Source organism: Triturus cristatus, chromosome 8 (genome assembly GCF_964204655.1).
Source record: "Triturus cristatus chromosome 8, aTriCri1.1, whole genome shotgun sequence".
In the NCBI taxonomy this organism is placed as follows: Eukaryota; Metazoa; Chordata; class Amphibia; order Caudata; family Salamandridae; genus Triturus; species Triturus cristatus.
This window is the reverse complement of record NC_140591.1, coordinates 1,608,569,933-1,608,589,854: the sequence shown is the minus strand read 5'-3', so window position 1 is coordinate 1,608,589,854 and position 19,922 is coordinate 1,608,569,933. Positions and strand designations below refer to the sequence as shown.

The window sequence follows — 19,922 nt, the reverse complement described above, 5'->3', positions numbered from 1 at the left end:
TGAGGCACAGGGTCAAGACTGATTTGCATATGGCCATGTCTAAACTGGGGTGGTGTAGTGGGCAAAAGAACGATGGATTTAACCCAGATCTCTTGACTGGGGGAGAATGTATGCATTGTCAGCATTGCGTCCATCATTTGTTTGTTGTAACGCTTTTCGCCCTAAGTGGGATGGGTATTCCCAGACGTGGGACCCGTGCTCACTACGCCACTGGAGTCAAGCTATCCTGGCTGATGACGGCTGATAGCCAGAAACCGGTCCTAGGATGCTTGATTCCGGTCCAGGGAAGACATGGCTTGGCAGTTCGGGCTGGACTGTTCCCATGAGGCACAGGGTCAAGACTGATTTGCATATGGCCATGTCTAAACTGGGGTGGTGTAGTGGGCAAAAGAACGATGGATTTAACCCAGATCTCTTGACTGGGGGAGAATGTATGCATTGTCAGCATTCCGTCCATCATTTGTTTGTTGTAACGCTTTTCGCCCTAAGTGGGATGGGTATTCCCAGACGTGGGACCCGTGCTCACTACGCCACTGGAGTCAAGCTATCCTGGCTGATGACGGCTGATAGCCAGAAACCGGTCCTAGGATGCTTGATTCCGGTCCAGGGAAGACATGGCTTGGCAGTTTGGGCTGGACTGTTCCCATGAGGCACAGGGTCAAGACTGATTTGCATATGGCCATGTCTAAACTGGGGTGGTGTAGTGGGCAAAAGAATGATGGATTTAACCCAGATCTCTTGACTGGGGGAGAATGTATGCATTGTCAGCATTCCGTCCATCATTTGTTTGTTGTAACGCTTTTCGCCCTAAGTGGGATGGGTATTCCCAGACGTGGGACCCGTGCTCACTATGCCACTGGAGTCAAGCTATCCTGGCTGATGACGGCTGATAGCCAGAAACCGGTCCTAGGATGCTTGATTCCGGTCCAGGGAAGACATGGCTTGGCAGTTCGGGCTGGACTGTTCCCATGAGGCACAGGGTCAAGACTGATTTGCATATGGCCATGTCTAAACTGGGGTGGTGTAGTGGGCAAAAGAATGATGGATTTAACCCAGATCTCTTGACTGGGGGAGAATGTATGCATTGTCAGCATTCCGTCCATCATTTGTTTGTTGTAACGCTTTTCGCCCTAAGTGGGATGGGTATTCCCAGACGTGGGACCCGTGCTCACTATGCCACTGGTGTCAAGCTATCCTGGCTGATGACGGCTGATAGCCAGAAACCGGTCCTAGGATGCTTGATTCCGGTCCAGGGAAGACATTGCTTGGCAGTTCGGGCTGGACTGTTCCCATGAGGCACAGGGTCAAGACTGATTTGCATATGGCCATGTCTAAACTGGGGTGGTGTAGTGGGCAAAAGAACGATGGATTTAACTCAGATCTCTTGACTGGGGGAGAATGTGTGCATTGTCAGCATTCCGTCCATCATTTGTTTGTTGTAACGCTTTTCGCCCTAAGTGGGATGGGTATTCCCAGACGTGGGACCCGTGCTCACTACGCCACTGGAGTCAAGCTATCCTGGCTGATGACGGCTGATAGCCAGAAACCGGTCCTAGGATGCTTGATTCCGGTCCAGGGAAGACATGGCTTGGCAGTTCAGGCTGGACTGTTCCCATGAGGCACAGGGTCAAGACTGATTTGCATATGGCCATGTCTAAACTGGGGTGGTGTAGTGGGCAAAAGAACGATGGATTTAACCCAGATCTCTTGACTGGGGGAGAATGTATGCATTGTCAGCATTCCGTTCATCATTTCTTTGTTGTAACGCTTTTCGCCCTAAGTGGGATGGGTATTCCCAGACGTGCGACCCGTGCTCACTACGCCACTGGAGTCAAGCTATCCTGGCTGATGACGGCTGATAGCCAGAAACCGGTCCTAGGATGCTTGATTCCGGTCCAGGGAAGACATGGCTTGGCAGTTCGGGCTGGACTGTTCCCATGAGGCACAGGGTCAAGACTGATTTGCATATGGCCATGTCTAAACTGGGGTGGTGTAGTGGGCAAAAGAATGATGGATTTAACCCAGATCTCTTGACTGGGGGAGAATGTATGCATTGTCAGCATTCCGTCCATCATTTGTTTGTTGTAACGCTTTTCGCCCTAAGTGGGATGGGTATTCCCAGACGTGGGACCCGTGCTCACTACGCTACTGGAGTCAAGCTATCCTGGCTGATGACGGCTGATAGCTAGAAACCGGTCCTAGGATGCTTGATTCCGGTCCAGGGAAGACATGGCTTGGCAGTTCGGGCTGGACTGTTCCCATGAGGCACAGGGTCAAGACTGATTTGCATATGGCCATGTCTAAACTGGGGTGGTGTAGTGGGCAAAAGAACGATGGATTTAACCCAGATTTCTTGACTGGGGGAGAATGTATGCATTGTCAGCATTCCGTCCATCATTTGTTTGTTGTAACGCTTTTCGCCCTAAGTGGGATGGGTATTCCCAGACGTGGGACCCGTGCTCACTACGCCACTGGAGTCAAGCTATCCTGGCTGATGACGGCTGATAGCCAGAAACCGGTCCTAGGATGCTTGATTCCGGTCCAGGGAAGACATGGCTTGGCAGTTCGGGCTGGACTGTTCCCATGAGGCACAGGGTCAAGACTGATTTGCATATGGCCATGTCTAAACTGGGGTGGTGTAGTGGGCAAAAGAATGATGGATTTAACCCAGATCTCTTGACTGGGGTAGAATATATGCATTGTCAGCATTCCGTCCATCATTTGTTTGTTGTAACGCTTTTCGCCCTAAGTGGGATGGGTATTCCCAGACGTGGGACCCGTGCTCACTACGCCACTGGAGTCAAGCTATCCTGGCTGATGACGGCTGATAGCCAGAAACCGGTCCTAGGATGCTTGATTCCGATCCAGGGAAGACATGGCTTGGCAGTTCGGGCTGGACTGTTCCCATGAGGCACAGGGTCAAGACTGATTTGCATATGGCCATGTCTAAACTGGGGTGGTGTAGTGGGCAAAAAAATGATGGATTTAACCCAGATCTCTTGACTGGGGGAGAATGTATGCATTGTCAGCATTCCGTCCATCATTTGTTTGTTGTAACGCTTTTCGCCCTAAGTGGGATAGGTATTCCCAGATGTGGGACCCGTGCTCACTACGCCACTGGAGTCAAGCTATCCTGGCTGATGACGGCTGATAGCCAGAAACCGGTCCTAGGATGCTTGATTCCGGTCCAGGGAAGACATGGATTGGCAGTTCGGGCTGGACTGTTCCCATGAGGCACAGGGTCAAGACTGATTTGCATATGGCCATGTCTAAACTGGGGTGGTGTAGTGGGCAAAAGAACGATGGATTTAACCCAGATCTCTTGACTGGGGGAGAATGTATGCATTGTCAGCATTCCGTCCATCATTTGTTTGTTGTAACGCTTTTCGCCCTAAGTGGGATGGGTATTCCCAGACGTGGGACCCGTGCTCACTACGCCACTGGAGTCAAGCTATCCTGGCTGATGACGGCTGATAGCCAGAAACCGGTCCTAGGATGCTTGATTCCGGTCCAGGGAAGACATGGCTTGGCAGTTCGGGCTGGACTGTTCCCATGAGGCACAGGGTCAAGACTGATTTGCATATGGCCATGTCTAAACTGGGGTGGTGTAGGGGGCAAAAGAACGATGGATTTAACCCAGATCTCTTGACTGGGGGAGAATGTATGCATTGTCAGCATTCCGTCCATCATTTGTTTGTTGTAACACTCCCAGGGATGGTGGCCTGCTGGGTCCACCACTTAAAGGCAAACGGGATGTATTTAAAAAATTAAAAATGAAACTCTTGAGTTTAATCTTTTAAGGGCAGGCAGTGGTCCCATTCACAAAGGGGTGGTAAACTGCAAGTGTTTTGCGACCCCAAATGCGGTCGCAAAACAATCATGCATAGGTTTGAGACTCGCTATTAGGAATGGACGCCCTTGGCACGCCCCTTCCTAATAGCAAGTCGCTAACCATATTTTGTGCGTCGCTAATAAGTTAGCAACTTGCAAAATAGGGTTAGTACATTGGGCAGACGTTTTTGTGCTCGCAAAGGGGTCAAAATACCCTTTACGTCCTCAAAAAATGGACATCTGCCCCTGAATGTTTCCTTCAGAGCCTCTGAAACTGTTGTGTATAATACTAGGCAGATGCCACCTATAAGACTGTAACTTTGAGTTAGCAGCAGTCTCCTTCCTGTGTTTTGTAATTTTAATATTATAGTCCTTACTAGTGATAGTTAGATCGAAAAATCAATGTGGTGGCACATTTGAGGGAAAAAACATATTTGAAGATGGACCAGGCAGTTTTGAATTTTAATGGTGTGCTCTCACAGACATGTACATTTTTAGAGGGTGCAAATAAGCATTCAGACTTATTCCCTTATCTACAAAAATGAGGTAACTCCTCTCGATGCTTAGGAAATGGTGTTCAAACTATCTGATTTAGGCTTATGTCACAATTTTGAAAAGTGTTTTGGTCAGAGATTTAACTTGCTGCAGCTCCTGCCTAGAGACAGCTTGATCTTTCTTGAAGAGACCTGTTGTTGCCACACACAACACACACCTTATATATCCACACAATTTGCCCATAAAGAAAGGTGCTTAGGTCAGCTGTTCTCTGCAGAGGTTGGTGTCGGTGAGCCCCCTTCAGGACGTGAGCCCTAGGGTTGTCCATCAAGTTTTGGGGCCACAGCATTTTGTAGATATTTGCAATGGGGAATTAGTCCCTCATCTGACTTACACTTACAAATACATAGTTGGTACAGAATGGTTACTCTGTCTCTATCTCAAGGTTGCAGGCTTGCTTTTTCATCCCTCCCTCTTCCCTTCCTTGAAACACATGAACCTTTCCATCTTTCCCTGTCATCCTGGTGCAACAGGAGTCAGGACTATGAAATAATTATGGAAACAAAGTGAGAGCTTTGTGTGAGAGTGCACGTGTGCATGAATGTCTGTGACCACATGTTAGTGTCTCTGTTTGTGTATGGATGTGTGTACCCGGGTGTGGACTATCTCTGTGTACAAGTACATGTGTGTTTGCATGCATGAAGAGTGTGCAACTACACACAAACTGTTGGGGTATTCATCCATATATGCTGTGGAGATGGACATTTCTAGAGGCTCCGGGAACTAGACATGCAAAGAGACAGCCAAAGCAATCACAGTCTGGAAATGCAAGCTCCAACGCGCACAGGAATGAGATTTTTACACATCCCCTTGCACATTGTATTGCTTCAGGAGGTTGTTAGGTTACCCAAGCTCCTGAATCTTTGACATGGATTCTTAAGCCCATTAACATTAAATGCTAGCATGTGTTTTCCAGATTCAATGAAACAGAAATGTATTAGACCTTTGTGAAGATAACAAAGAAATGTTCTTGGTAGAATAGTGGCTTTGAAACAGTAGAGAAGAAGTGTGGATTTGTTCTACATTATAATGGTAGCATTTCTCAACCTCCTTTTGGGTATTAATGTTAACTTGGACTTGTCTCCAGTCATGTACCAAGGGGGGCATCAAACTGAATAGGAAGCTGTCTGGACCAATCACCCTGTAATTTAAGTGCCTTAGAAAGGGGTCCTTTGGTACTGGTGACCAAAGTACCAATGACTCATCATCAGGGCTTCTGCGTGGTCCGTCTCTCAGCGCCGCTGAGACACAGAGGGTGATGGACACCGAAAGATGGGTAATATTGCTCTAGGTTTTCAACTGTTTGCCAGAACAAAAGCACCCATGATGGCCCTGACTCAATGGCAATTCTTGGTACCTTGGGTGTCTCCATAGGATGAGTCCTGCTGACCTGTTGATCACCCCTGCTGGCACTGGCTCAATGGCAATCATTGGTGCCTTGGGTACATTTCTTGTCACCTTGATTGCATTCAATACACAATTCATGCTAATCACTTGTGTTAGCCTTGGCTCAACGGCAATTCTTGGATCCTTGGTGCATGCCATGGACAAGTCTTGCTACCCATCCCTGATGGCCCTGTTCCAATGGGTATTCTTGGTACCTTGGTTCATCCAAGGCACAAGTCCTGCTGAGCACATGGGCTGGCCCTTGCTTGATGGCAGTTCTTGGCACATTATGTTCATCCATGGGTTGAGGCTCGTTGACCACCCTTGCTGGACCTGGCTCAATGATAAGTCATAGCACCTAGGGCGCATCCATTGGATGAGTTAAGTTACCCACCTACACTGCCTCTGCCTCAGTGGCATTTCTTGACAAGTTGGGTGCATCCCAGAGACAAGGTCCACTGCCTTCCTGCTCTGGATCAAGCACAATTGTAAGTCTGGGCACTGTGTGTACATGCGAGGAATGATGTTTTTTACCCACCCATGCTGGCAGTTTTCTTTATTTACTGTTGAGCATCCAGCAGGGTATTCCTGTTACACACATGTGGTGACATTGCATAATGATAGTAACCCTATACTTGTTGCCCACTCTTGATAACTTGCTGGCCCTGGGGAAGTGGTTTTTAATTATTTGCAACTTGTGCACATCCATTTGCTGTTGTCCACCCATGGTTAAATCCTGGACCTCACATAATGTTATTTTTTTTTTGGCACCTTGGTTACATCCATGGCATGTTGCTCACCCATGAAAACATGCTTGCTATGGCATAATACTGTTAATTTCTATAACGTTAGGGGCTCTCTAAAGTATGATGGTGCCTATTTCTAGAATCATGTTGGTCTTGGGAAAATGGTGGCCATTCTTGACACGTTGCGTGCATCCTTTTTGCCAGGGAGTCCCACCTATCGAATAATGTTCATCTTGATATATTGTGGGTAACCATGATATGATAACCCCCCCCCAAAAAAATGAAATGAGTTTGAATATACTGAATTTTACACAAGCTCAGAATAAAGGAACTGGAGCAAGTGACATTTTGTAATTTGCAAACATCTTTAAAAAAAAACAGGACAGAAAGGTCTTCACAGATGGCTGGATTTTGAAGAAAGGGGTGGCCAATTGCACATATAAATTCTTGTTTGAAAGCAACAGTAAAATGGGGGTTCCACTACTTCCACTAAACACAGTAAACAAGAGGACTGGTGCACAAGAAACAGACTGCAAATCACCCAACAAATTAACTCTGCCCATTACTAGGCCAGATCTCCTGAGAGACTAAACATCCATTCTTTCGTATATTAAAGCAATAGCAAAGCCAATAGGTCTGGAATATAAATTAAAATGCAAGTAAGACCTGTGGAGTTTGCTCATTTATAAGCATGTCTTTCACTTTGAAGATATGTTTTTTATCTGTGTTTCTTTCAGCACGCAGGAGTGTCTCATACTGATATGGAAGGTGTTGGTGCCACAATAGCTCACAGGTTCTCAGTGTTTTCTTTCCTCATTCAGTGCTGGTGCGAACCCGTGTGCTGATCTTCTGTTTTTCCAATAACCTCCACCATATCCAGCCTGGGACGGGGCTGTGAGCCGGCTGGTTTCTTGCTCAGGGATTATATGTTGACTCGAATGAGCTACTTCTGAGGGAAGTGAAGGATTGTTGAGGTTCCTCAAATCCCTCACCCATGATTTAGATCTTCTTGACTGCCCAGCCGTGATCATGACTGAGGATATGAGAGTGAAGAGGATGCCGCCATTCTCTGACCTGGTCTATGAACGCCTGGAGTTGCACCCTTGGCATGGATGAGTGTTGACTGAGGTGATCATCGAAGACATAAAAGGAGCAAGGAGGGATACAGATGTTTCTCTTTTATCACTCAGTGGAGATTAAAGTCTCCAATTAAGATGCAATTCTTTTTTATTCAATGGAACACAATTTTAATTTGAACCAACAGGCTTTGAAAGCTGGAGTACTCATCAGTGAAATCATACATCTCATAAGCTTCTTGGAAATAACAGCAAACTCCACCCGTGAGTTTGTTTGTTCTGTCCCTGTGGATAACCGGGTATTTTCCTGGAATAAGCATGTCCTTAATCAATTGTCTCAGTCTCTCTCAGGACAAGATCCTAGTTGTTAGCAGTAATTAAGTCCAGAATTCCTCTGCCAGTTTGAGTTCATGACTCACAAAAACAAGACTTATGCTCAGTTTGGATAGTCTGGCCTTCACTTGAATTGGTCTCTTGTCTCCCATTTTAGTGTCTCCATGAATGGGAACATTGTCGCCTGTGATGGGGGATGACAAGCTATCGTGGACACCGGGACCACAAATCTTGATGCGTCACCCTCTGGACTCGCAAGTATTGTTAGTGCGATTGGAGCGAGTGAGAACTCAAATGGAGAGGTAAGATTTCTCAGGTTAGGTGAAGAGGTCACCTACAGGGAGAGGAGACACCTTTGGAGCGTTCTGGCTTCGATCTATATGAGCTTACAATGTTCTTCAATCTGCTGGGAGTATTACCTCATGTCGGTTCTGTTTGACGAGTTGTACTCAGAAGCCTCCATCCTCTAGTGTCTTCAGTAACGAGCTTCTTTTGTAATATTTTATAAATGTATTTCCCTTTAATTGACCAGAAATATGCTATTTTAAATAATGACACCATGCATTTCAATGGTATGCCATCTAAAATTAGCCACAGCAGGTAAACATGTGTACCCACTGCTTCAAGCATGAAACCATGAAAGTGTACACAATGGGAAGACAGATCTGCTCTTTACCACTGAGAAGCTGCATGTTTAACCCTTATTGAGTCTACATTAGCACTCAGAGTAGTGCTATATTCTGGAGCCTGTGACCATGTCATATCATGTTCTTATTTCTCTGAAAGGTTATGCAATTGCAGGTGCATTTTACCCTCTCTCTGACTAGTGTTTGTTATGCAGTTGTTGGCATGCTTTGAAAGAACTGTAAGCCATTGGGAGTATGTACCATACATCTGACTGCTATGAGCATGAGATACATCTGACTGCTATGAGCATGACAGTGTGTTTGAAAAACATCCAGATGTCAGATTTACAAAGAGATTCTGTTACTTTTTAATCACAACATTTAGAAACCAATGAACATCACAATTTGTGTTGGTTTGTAATGCAAAGTATTGCAACACAGCACAACTCGCTGCTGTGTATATTTTGCATCAAGGGGACATTCCATGGGTCATGCATGGGTGTTCTCATGCAACCACCCGTGCGTTTTTATGCAAATCCCCATCTCCCAAGAATTGTATAGAAGGATTTGCAGCAATTTTCATATTTGATGTGTGCTGCATTCCACAGCACACAGACAAAGAGGAACATGCCTTAAAGCATAGTTTTTGTACAGGAAAGGAACCCTTCCTTCTCAAGAAATATGCTGAGTACAACACGGGTACCCTTCCATTATGGTGCAAGTGTGCCCTCATTGACACATGGCAGTCACAAGTGTATCAGTGCAGGGACACAGGTGGACTGTGCCACTCCTAAGTACATATGCCGCAGTTATGTTCTCTTCCCTTCACGAAATGGAGCGGAATGCAGAAACTTTACTTGCTGCTCTGAGTTGCGTGAACTATGTCCTCAAATATAATGTGAAGCTGAAATTACACTGTAGGAGAGTAGGGTCTGCTATCCTATGGTCACTCCAAATTTTTGCTTTTTGCTTCACTGGTTTTCGACATATTGAGGCTGTGGGCCTGTGGTACTTTAAAATTTGGGACCGCGTAGGAGGCAGGGCCCTACCCTGCCTATTCCGGTATCAGCGAACTGCGAATGGCCAATGCGGTATGTACAAGTGTTTTGCATTAACGTTTCATCTATAAATGCACTGTGTATACGATATTACACATTGACTTCGTGGGTTCCATCTTGGAGCGGTGGCCATCTTATGGTTGCCCTCACATAGGCTACACATTAAGGACAAGTACAGGCCTTCAGATTATATGCGCCTTCCATTGACTTCTCTGTGACCTATGCGATTTGGCTCCACCGCCCCAGGTCAGTCCGGTCCCACGAGCTCCCCGTCCTACGGCCACCTGTGATTAGCATCAGGGTTTGACACACCATAAAGCCTTTTCATCCCACACAAGCCTCCGGCTAATCTCTTTCACACCTGACTCTTCCTGCTTTATGGCTTGTTTTACAAACAGGAGGTACCCGTGTTTATTGGGGTCTTCAGATATCTGATGTGGGATCTGAGCCTCGCTGGGTAAATAATTGTGAGCTGGCTGAACAAGAATGTGGGATGGTCATCATGACTCTGCCTTTTCGTTTGTAATGGATACACGTGAATGACCATATCGTAAAATGAGGAATGTGTGCCTGAAGCATGATATTTTGTATATAAGGAGAAGGCCGTTTCTGTAAGTTTGAGCAGTCTCCTGAGAACATACATGCTGTTGTACTTCTCGGATACCTGTGATTGGTCTGCAGCCACTAAATTGATCTTTGACTTCACCTAGAAGACTCTGTGTTTCTGTGGGTCTGAAACAGGAAGAACCCGAAGTCTTAGGGTGTGTTCCCCTGCACCGCTGGGTTTTAAAATCCCAGTACTTCAGTTGGCGCCCAACTCGGGGCGATTTCAGCGGTACCGGTCCAAGCCAGAGGTTCGTGAGGAGCTTCGTGTGGAAATTCCGTAGGAAGGCCGCCACTTCATCGACCCCTGCATGTCGACGTGGTCCGAAAGTCTTTTCTGCGAGGTTCTCCGCGTCCCGACGGCTACGAAGGACTGCTGCCCTGATTAATCGCCCTGTTTTGGACCCTTGACGATTTGGTAGAGCGAAACAATCGAGAGAGTCTTCTGGTGACGCCATCGATCATCGATACCTCAGTTAAGTATAAGTGGAGCGTCTCCCAGTTTGTTTGGTATCCTTCGGGAATTTGGTATCCTTCGGGATCGCTTTGATTTGGAACTTGCAAGTGCCAAAGCCAGAGGACTCGTGTATTCACGAGATTATCGTATTTGATAATCCTTTGAAGTTCGAAACTAGACTAGTGAGCGAAGATGCCTGGTTCTAGTGTATTTGGAAGTTTGTTTTGTTTGGGTTGTAGAAAGGATTCCCAATTGGAGGATTCGTGTCCGGTTCCTCCAATTGGAACACCAACTTATGAGCTTTATGTAAAACATGGCATGGGCCCCATTGCATATAATGAAGTATGGATCCGATACACCAGAAAGGACGGTGTTTTAAAATGGCCCCAAAATGGTAGTTCCGATACAGATATCTAAGATAATTTGGAAGTTCAATTATTTAAAAAGAAAGCCCGGACGGCGATGTTTGATTCTTTCCGCCTATGGCGAAAGGAAGCCAAACAGAAGGAAATTAAGCTAGCGAAAAGGCATAAGAGAGAAAAAGGCATGTCAATGATGCAAGCAGCTGTGCAATTTAAAGATAATGAGGAGGAACAGATGAATGAGCAGTTACATAGACAGCGTAAACTAGGGATCGATAAATGTTACCCAGTTTTGTCACCCCTTCCACAAAATGAAACGAAAGAGAAAGAAAAAGATTCCCTAATGTCCCATTTGCTAAGTTCGCCACCCCCGTATGCGCAAAGTGCCACAGCGCCTCCACAGCTCGTAAATGTGCAGCCTCCAGTTAATTTGCCGCAAGCCTTCCCACAGCCGCCAGCTCCCCCTCAGCTGGCTCCTATCCCTACAGCGCAGCCCTCTCAAGGGCCGCCAATTTCGTTACCTGTCTCCCCTGCGCTTCCTGCGACTTTGCCTAATACATCAGCTGCCTCCCTTGGCGCTCTTCCTAACACTGCCCCTGTACCTGCATCTGCACCCGTTTTTCTTCCCCCTGTCTTTCCCCCCATTCTCGCCTCCACTTCTCTTTCTGCACGACAACGAATAGCTAATGTAGTTACTAGTTTAATTTTGCCTCTCTTTGGGTCATCTAGTATGACCCCTGGTCTACAACGTAAGCAGTTGCGTAGTCAGCTGCCTGATCCTGAAATGAAAGAGGTATTAGATCATATGGCGCGTAGGTGGATTATTTTTTCTTCACTCTATGATGTAGAATCAGTTGTTAACGTTTTTCACCAATGGGACGCCCCTAAACAGAGGTATGTGTTTGAAAAAATTTGTGAATTCCTCTGTGAGGAATTGGAGGATCATGGTTCAAACCCAAACCCGCAGGAGTTGTGTCAAGTGCGATTTGATTTTGGAACAGGTACAATTGTGGGTCCCGCCGTAGATAAAGCAGTGGCGACTTTACTGTCCTTCAGAAATGGTGATTGCCAACAATCGTTGTTCGAACAGGAATTCCCTGTGGGGAAAAAGGTAAAAGCACGCCAATATCCAATGCGTGAGGTTCCTCCAGTCTGGAGGCCCGGTGATGCTAACGCTGTACCACCTGTTTTAGCACATTTTCAGCGTGTTTGGGTACATGTCCCATGGAAGCGTTCTGAAGTGTTAGCGCTTAAACAGACATTGCCTGACCCCCGTAAAAACCCTGCAGGATATTATAAGGAGTTATCACAAACTGCAGAATCATGTGTCATGAATCTAGCTGATATAGATATGTTGTTCGGGAATGTTGTTCCACAGCCTTTGTGGGGATCCATTCGTAATGTAGATCACGCTGCAGAATTGGGTAACACATGGGCTAATATCGTTGCCGCAGACACTAGACAAGTTGGTGGTGCAAAACCTGAGCCCCTCGTAGCAGAACTCCCTGGTAGAATTATTACATACATGAAAACTTTAATGCCCGCGATGCGCGTGAATTGGGATAAACTATCCGCATGCAAGCAGAAGAAAGATGAAACAGTGTCTGATTTCTTTACAAGGTTTGAAGAAACGTTTATCGACCACAGTGGTCAAGACATGAGTACTGAAGGTGGCCAACGGTTATTTGTTGATAAATTTGTGCAGAATCTACTTCCCGAGCTGTGTAAGAAGTTAAAAGATTCAGAGAGTTCTTGGGCTGTTTCCTCTTCAGCGCAAATACTGGCTACTGCACAGTTTTACGAAAATAGGGATAAAGACGAGAAGGATAGAACAGACAAGAAAACGAAAGAACTGAAAACGAAGGGCCTTTTGCAGCAGGCTTATCCGCCACGTGGAGGTCAGAATAATTATAGGCAAACCCAAGGTATCTATCAGCAGCCCCAACAGTTTCAGAATAACCAGCAAATAAATGGGTATTATCAACCACGTATCCCTATAGGTCCCAATCAATGTTCATATTGCAAAGAGGAAGGTCATTTTAAGTATAGTTGTCCTAAATTGTTGCAGCGTACTAATAATGCGTATGGCGCAAGAGGTACAGGTGGTCCACAAGCTCCTAGAGGTAGAGGGCGTGGAAAATTGTCCCCAGAACGCGCGTCCTCTTCCGCCTCAAAATACGATGAATAGCTTTGATCAGTAAGCCAACGCGACTGGTAATGCAGCTCAGTACTACAATGATGATTATTATGTAGAAGACGACAATGTGGAAAGTAATGATTACTAGGACAGCCGAAGACAGAGAGAGGGAGTTGTTTCAGTGCCAGTGGATCAGGGCGGCCCGTATGTTAAGGTGACTACAGCAGGTGTGTCAGAACCTTTTCTGCTGGACACTGGTGCTGCAAAGAGTTCAATTATGCATTCAAAACTCCCTGGTGCAACTTTGTCTGGCGAAATGAATGTTTCAGTAGGCTTTTCTGGTGCCCCGGTTAGGAACCCGATTTCTAGTCCTATGCCACTTTCTGTTGGACCTTGTGAGCTAAAAGCACCCCTCATCCTAACGACAGGTTGTGGTGAAAATCTGTTAGGGTTGGATTTGTTAAAAAGATTGCACGCAACGCTATATTGTTCTCCCTCAGGAGTACAACTTACATTGGGTAAGGAAGTGATTTCCCCGATGTATTTGTCAAAGAATAAATTGCCACCTGAATTGTCATCCCTTCCTGATGTCCTTTGGGCCACTGGTCCCAATGATGTGGGTTTGTTGGAAATACCGCCATATGTAGTCACTTTAAAGGCCAATGTCAGATTGCCACGCATTCCCCAGTACAAGATTTCCAATGAAGGTCAGAAAGCGTTGTTAACCATTATCAGTGATTTGATTAAAAAGGGTGTAATTGAAGAGACAAGAGGCAACGTTTGCAATAGTCCTGTTTTACCTGTTTTAAAACGTACGGACACTTCACAGCCACCTGTTTACAGATTTGTGATTGATCTTAGAGAGGTAAATAAGATTGTTGTGCCACAGTTTCCAGTTGTCCCTGATATAACTGCCTTGTTAACTATGATTCCAGCCTCCGCTGCATGGTTCTCAGTGATCGATTTAAAGAATGCTTTCTTTAGCATCCCAATCGCAGAGGAAAGCAGGGACATTTTTGGCTTCAGTTTAGGAGGTAGAAGCTTCCGTTTTAAACGCGCTCCACAGGGCTACTGTGAAAGTCCATCAATATACAGTCAGGCTTTAAAAACGCAGCTTGGGGCACTTGTTTTACCTAGTGGCGCTATCCTTATTCAGTATGTTGACGATTTACTAATCGCCGCGGATACTGCAGAGATTTTTAAAGAAGCTACGTTGTCATTGTTGCGCCATTTGTTTGCCTTCCATCACAAAGTGTCTCTCTCAAACATGCAATATTCTTGACAAGAAGTGACCTACTTAGGTCATCTCTTATCGAAGGAGGGAAGGAAACTGACCCCAGAAAGAATTCAAGCCATTACACAATTGAGCGTGCCAAGAACACAGAGAGAAGTGCGTGCCTTCTTGAGCATTACTTCATACTGTAGGCACTGGATACCAAATTTTTCTTTGCTGGCAAAACCTTTGTTAGCATTAACATGTAAAAACACACCGAATCTTGTCCCATGGTCTGAAGAGTGTCAGAAAAGTTTTTGGGAATTGCCTAATGCATTATGTTCAGCTCCTGTGTTGGGTACCCCGACTACAGTAAGCCTTTTACATTGTATGTTCATGAAAAGGAAGGTTGCGCATTATCAGTGTTAACACAGCCTTTTGGAGACAGACCGCGCCCATGCACGTATTTTTCGTCAACTTTGGACCCGGTAGCGAGGGCATTACCAAGTTGTTTGAGAGCTACAGCCGCAGCAGCTATGTCTATTCGACAGTCTGCTGGATTGGTGATGGATAACACATTGATTGTAATGGTTCCACATGCTGTGGACACATTGTTAAACAGGACCAAGACACAGCATTTAACTAGTGCTCGATTGCCAGGGTATGAATTGACAATATTAGCAAACCATGTGCACATAAAGAGATGCAATACGTTGAATCCAGCTACATTATTGCCGATTCCAGCGGACACGGATGAGATTGAGCAGCATGATTGTCTGTTCAGAATAGAAGAAGAGACAAAAGGGAGAGTGGATCTTAAAGATACTCCCCTGACTGAGTGTGATGGTACCCTATGGGTGGATGGTTCGTGCTTCAAGCTTCCGAATGGTGATACGACTGCTGCATATGCTATCATGACTTTGCACACGATTGTTGAAACTGCACGTGTGCCACATAATTCGGCTCAAGCAGCAGAATTAATTGCCCTTACAAGAGCATGCTTGTTGTCTGAAGGAATGAAAGTGAACATATATACTGACAGTCAGTACGCCTTTGGCGTGGCCCATAGCTTTGGGCGATTATGGAAAGAACGTGGGTTCCTGACTTCGCATGGAGCTAAAATTCAGAATGGCAAGTTGGTGAATGATCTCCTTGAGTCACTGACCTTACCGTTACAAGTTGCGATTATGAAATGCAGTGCACACAAGAAGGTCACTGATGATGTTGGTTGCGGTAATGCATTTGCTGACAAAATCGCGAAAGAAACAGCAAAAGATGTGAAGACTCGAATGTATGTTGCAGGCCCTGCAAGATGGGTTGGTGATGTTGGAATGTGTGAAGACACGATAGAGAGTGTGAAGTCCCTTCAAGCTGAAGCCACAGAAAAAGAGTTGAGCAAGTGGAGAGAAAGTAAGGGTAAATTGGATAAGAATGGTTGTTGGGTCGATTTGTCAGAACATCGGCGATGGTTGCTACCTGATGCATATGTGCTTCCAGTGGTTACTGTGGCACATGGAATGGCACATATCAGTGTGAAAGGAATCTGTAAGTTGTTAGCTCCAGTATGGCAGAACGCTGGAATTCCCAAGTGTGCAGAGAATGTGGTCAAGAATTGTATGGTATGTTTGAAGTACAACCCTGGTAGGGGAACCCCAACTCCAGCTGGTCATTTTGCGCCTCCATCATACCCATTTGAGGTTTTGCAGCTAGATTTTATCCACATGGAAAGGTGCAACAACTTGAAATATGTACTGGTTGTTGTTTGCGCTTTTTCAAAATGGATAGAAGCATATCCCCTAAAAGACAACACTGCTTTATCCACAGCCAAAGCCCTTGTGAAAGAATTTTTCCCTAGGTTTGGAATGCCAAGAATGGTGTGGAGTGATAATGGGAGTGAGTTTGTGGGTCGAGTGATGAAGAATGTGTGTGAGGGATTGGGCATTAAACAGAAGTTCCACGCTGCAAATCACCCCCAATCAGCTGGATTAGTGGAGTGCTACAATGGCACTCTGAAACTCAAACTGGGCAAAATCCAGGCGAGCTCCGGTCTTAAATGGCCTGACCCTCTGCCTTTAGCACTCCTATCAACAAGAATGACTGTGCATTCACGAGTGGGACTTAGTCCGTATGAAGTGGTTTTTGGCCGCCCGGCCAATGTATGGGGTGTGCCAAGACCAACAAAATTCAGTGAAATCGAACACCCAGTACAGCTTGATTATCTTTGTGAATTGACAGCTAAATTGTGTGTTTTACACCAACAGGTGCACGATACTCTGCCCCAGGCCTCCGAAGCTCCAGGACACCCTATCGACCCTGGCTCTTGGGTGCTTGTGAAAAACTTTCAGCGAAAAAACAACGATGAGCCCCGTTGGATCGGCCCTCACCTCGTACTTCTATCGAAAAGATCAGCAGTTAGAGTGAAAGGGAAAAAGAATTGGATACACGGCGCCCACTGCAAACGGATCCCTTTGCCTCTACCATATGACCGGTGGGTCCAGGAGTTTATCGCTGATCCTGAAACAGACACTGTACCTCGTTTTGTACCATTTAGTGATGCACGCGTAAGAGGCACAACTTCAGAACAAGAAAGTGACGATATTTTGCAGGAAACTGTGCCACCGTCAATTCGAATGGACACCACAGAGCCTGAACTGTTGTTTCAAGACCAGACAGTACCTGGCAGAAACCGCTATAACTTGAGACCAAGGCCTATGGACAAATAAAAATTCCCTTCCCTTACTATTTTTTGATATTACAGCTCTCCCATCTGAAGGACTTTTTTATTTTTTATTTTTCGAACCACCATCCGGGTTCAGCCGCAGGGTCGCGGTGCCAAGACTTCGGGGTACAGGCCGAAGACGTTAGGTCAACGGTTCTGGTTGGTACGGGGGGTTCCCTGGACTGACAGGCGTACTCCTTAGCAGAAGATACTCACCCGCCGCGAGCGGCACGATTAGAGGATGGAGTTTTTCAAGATGGAGAGACCCGCTGAGGAAATGAACTTTAAAACGAAAATATGTAAAATAATGAAGAGCAAACGTTTTGTATTATTATGTTTGTTTATACTATGTAGTATGATGGTGTTTACTGTAGGTTATGTATTCTTCTCCTCTCAAGTACCATTTGCACCCACTGAACAGCCTATACCTCCTCCTACTGTCTCCTTACACTCTTTCCACCCTTTGCCTGAACACGAACAAGCTAGACGATCCGAGTTCGTAAACAACTCGTTTATTCAACTCCTGCACCAACACCAGCTAGTTATGAATACAACCAATTGCTGGGTGTGTGGTTTAATGCCACATACCATTAATAAGGGTATCCCATATCTAGTGCTGCCGTTTAGCTATAATGGATCGTCATGGGCATTCCAGACCATGTTTCTTTTTGCATTAGATGCCTACTCCCCGCGACAACCGCGTTCCATCAGACCTAGCACAAATAATAAAGCCTTAATGAAAGGAGTTGCCGATATGAGCAGAGATATCGACGCATACTCATCTATTCCCAAGGATGAATTGCGAGCTTATGTAGGTTGGAACGCAACGGGGTATAGCATTAGTCTGGGTGAAAGGCAGCGAAAAATCTCATCCCCAATTTGGGTCGTACCCCACATAGGTCGGTTCTGTTTACAAGGTAATGGCCAGGATCCAAGAGCTCAACTGGGGAAAAGTGACTGTACTGAAACGTACACCTTTCCATCACAGTTTTCCCCTGCGTTTTTGTCTGCCAAGGGTACATATTTTGTTTGCAATGACCGAGCATATACATGGTTGCCCCCTGATTTCTCGGGCACATGTTATATTGCAAATTTGCTACCGCCAACATTTACTGCTGCCTCTGATTATCACAAGACCAGAGTTGTGAGAGGCGTTGTTAGTCAGGAGGATACTGCTGGTCAGGAGGCGGGAGACTACTTTTTGGGTTTCCTGCCGTTTTGGGGACCGATGGTCAATAGTAGGAACCTGAGACAACTGACTTGAGTGGTTGAATCCACTGTTAATGTAACGGCTGGTGCCCTTGGTAATTTGGCAGCTGAGCTCCAAGCGGATCGCCTCATGACTTTGCAGAACCGTATGGTTCTAGACGTCATACTTGCAGACCGTGGTGGGGTATATAAGGTCATCCAATCTAGCTGTTGCATTTTCATACCAGATAACGCTCCAACAGTTTATCAAGCCATCTCCAAACTGCATAAAATATCCGAATCTATTCACATGGATAAAGGAGATTGGTCACTGATGGGGTGGTTCTGGGAACTGATATCTGCCTGGGGTTGGAAGATTCTGATGGTCATTGGTATGGTCTTAGCCATCCTTTTCCTGTTCTGTCTGTGTATACAGTGTGCTCCAGCGGTATGTGGCCTCTGTGCTACATTATGTGTACGGAAACCTGTATCGAGGGACGAGCTAAGTAATAGGATGATGCTACAGCAACATCTCCATGACTTTATGAATATAGACCTGGACTCAGATTAATATGAATATAGTTATTGCCTATGTAAGGGCAAAAGGAGGGTCTGTGGTACTTTAAAATTTGGGACCGCAAAGGAGGTAGGGCCCTACCCTGCCTATTCCGGTATCAGCGAACCGCGAATGGCCAATGCGGTATGTACAAGTGTTTTGCATTAACGTTTCATCTATAAATGCACTGTGTATACGATATTACACATTGACTTCGTGGGTTCCATCTTGGAGCGGTGGCCATCTTATGGTTGCCCTCACATAGGCTACACATTAAGGACAAGTACAGGCCTTCAGATTATATGCGCCTTCCATTGACTTCTCTGTGACCTATGCGATTTGGCTCCACCGCCCCAGGTCAGTCCGGTCCCACGAGCTCCCCGTCCTATGGCCACCTGTGATTAGCATCAGGGTTTGACACACCATAAAGCCGTTTCATCCCACACGAGCCTCCGGCTAATCTCTTTCACACCTGACTCTTCCTGCTTTATGGCTTGTTTTACAAACAGGAGGTACCCGTGTTTATTGGGGTCTGCAGATATCTGATGTGGGATCTGAGCCTCGCTGGGTAAATAATTGTGAGCTGGCTGAACAAGAATGTGGGATGGTCATCATGACTCTGCCTTTTCGTTTGTAATGGATACACGTGAATGACCATATCGTAAAACGAGGAATGTGTTCCTGAAGCATGATATTTTGTATATAAGGAGAAGGCCGTTTCTGTAAGTTTGAGCAGTCTCCTGAGAACATACATGCTGTTGTACTTCTCGGATACCTGTGATTGGTCTGCAGCCAATAAATTGATCTTTGACTTCACCTAGAGACTCTGTGTTTCTGTGGGTCTGAAACAGGAAGAACCCGAAGTCTTAGGGTGTGTTCCCCTGCACCGCTGGGTTTTAAAATCCCAGTACTTCAGGCCTGCTAATCAGACCCCCAGCCTGCTGTTCTCTCTACTAAATTGACCCCATGCACTTTAGGTGCATAACCCATTGGAACTGGATCACCCTGTGAGCCCCTGTCCGAGTGTACCCTAGGTACCCAGGGCATTGGTGTATCTAAGGCCTACCAGGGGCTGA

General features: G+C 45.9%; 1 pseudogene; it reads left to right on the top strand.

The window, feature by feature from the left end:
* The window catches only part of LOC146806323 (pepsin A-like), a 151,593-nt pseudogene that overhangs the window by 94,117 nt on the left and 37,554 nt on the right, over positions 1 to 19,922 (top strand).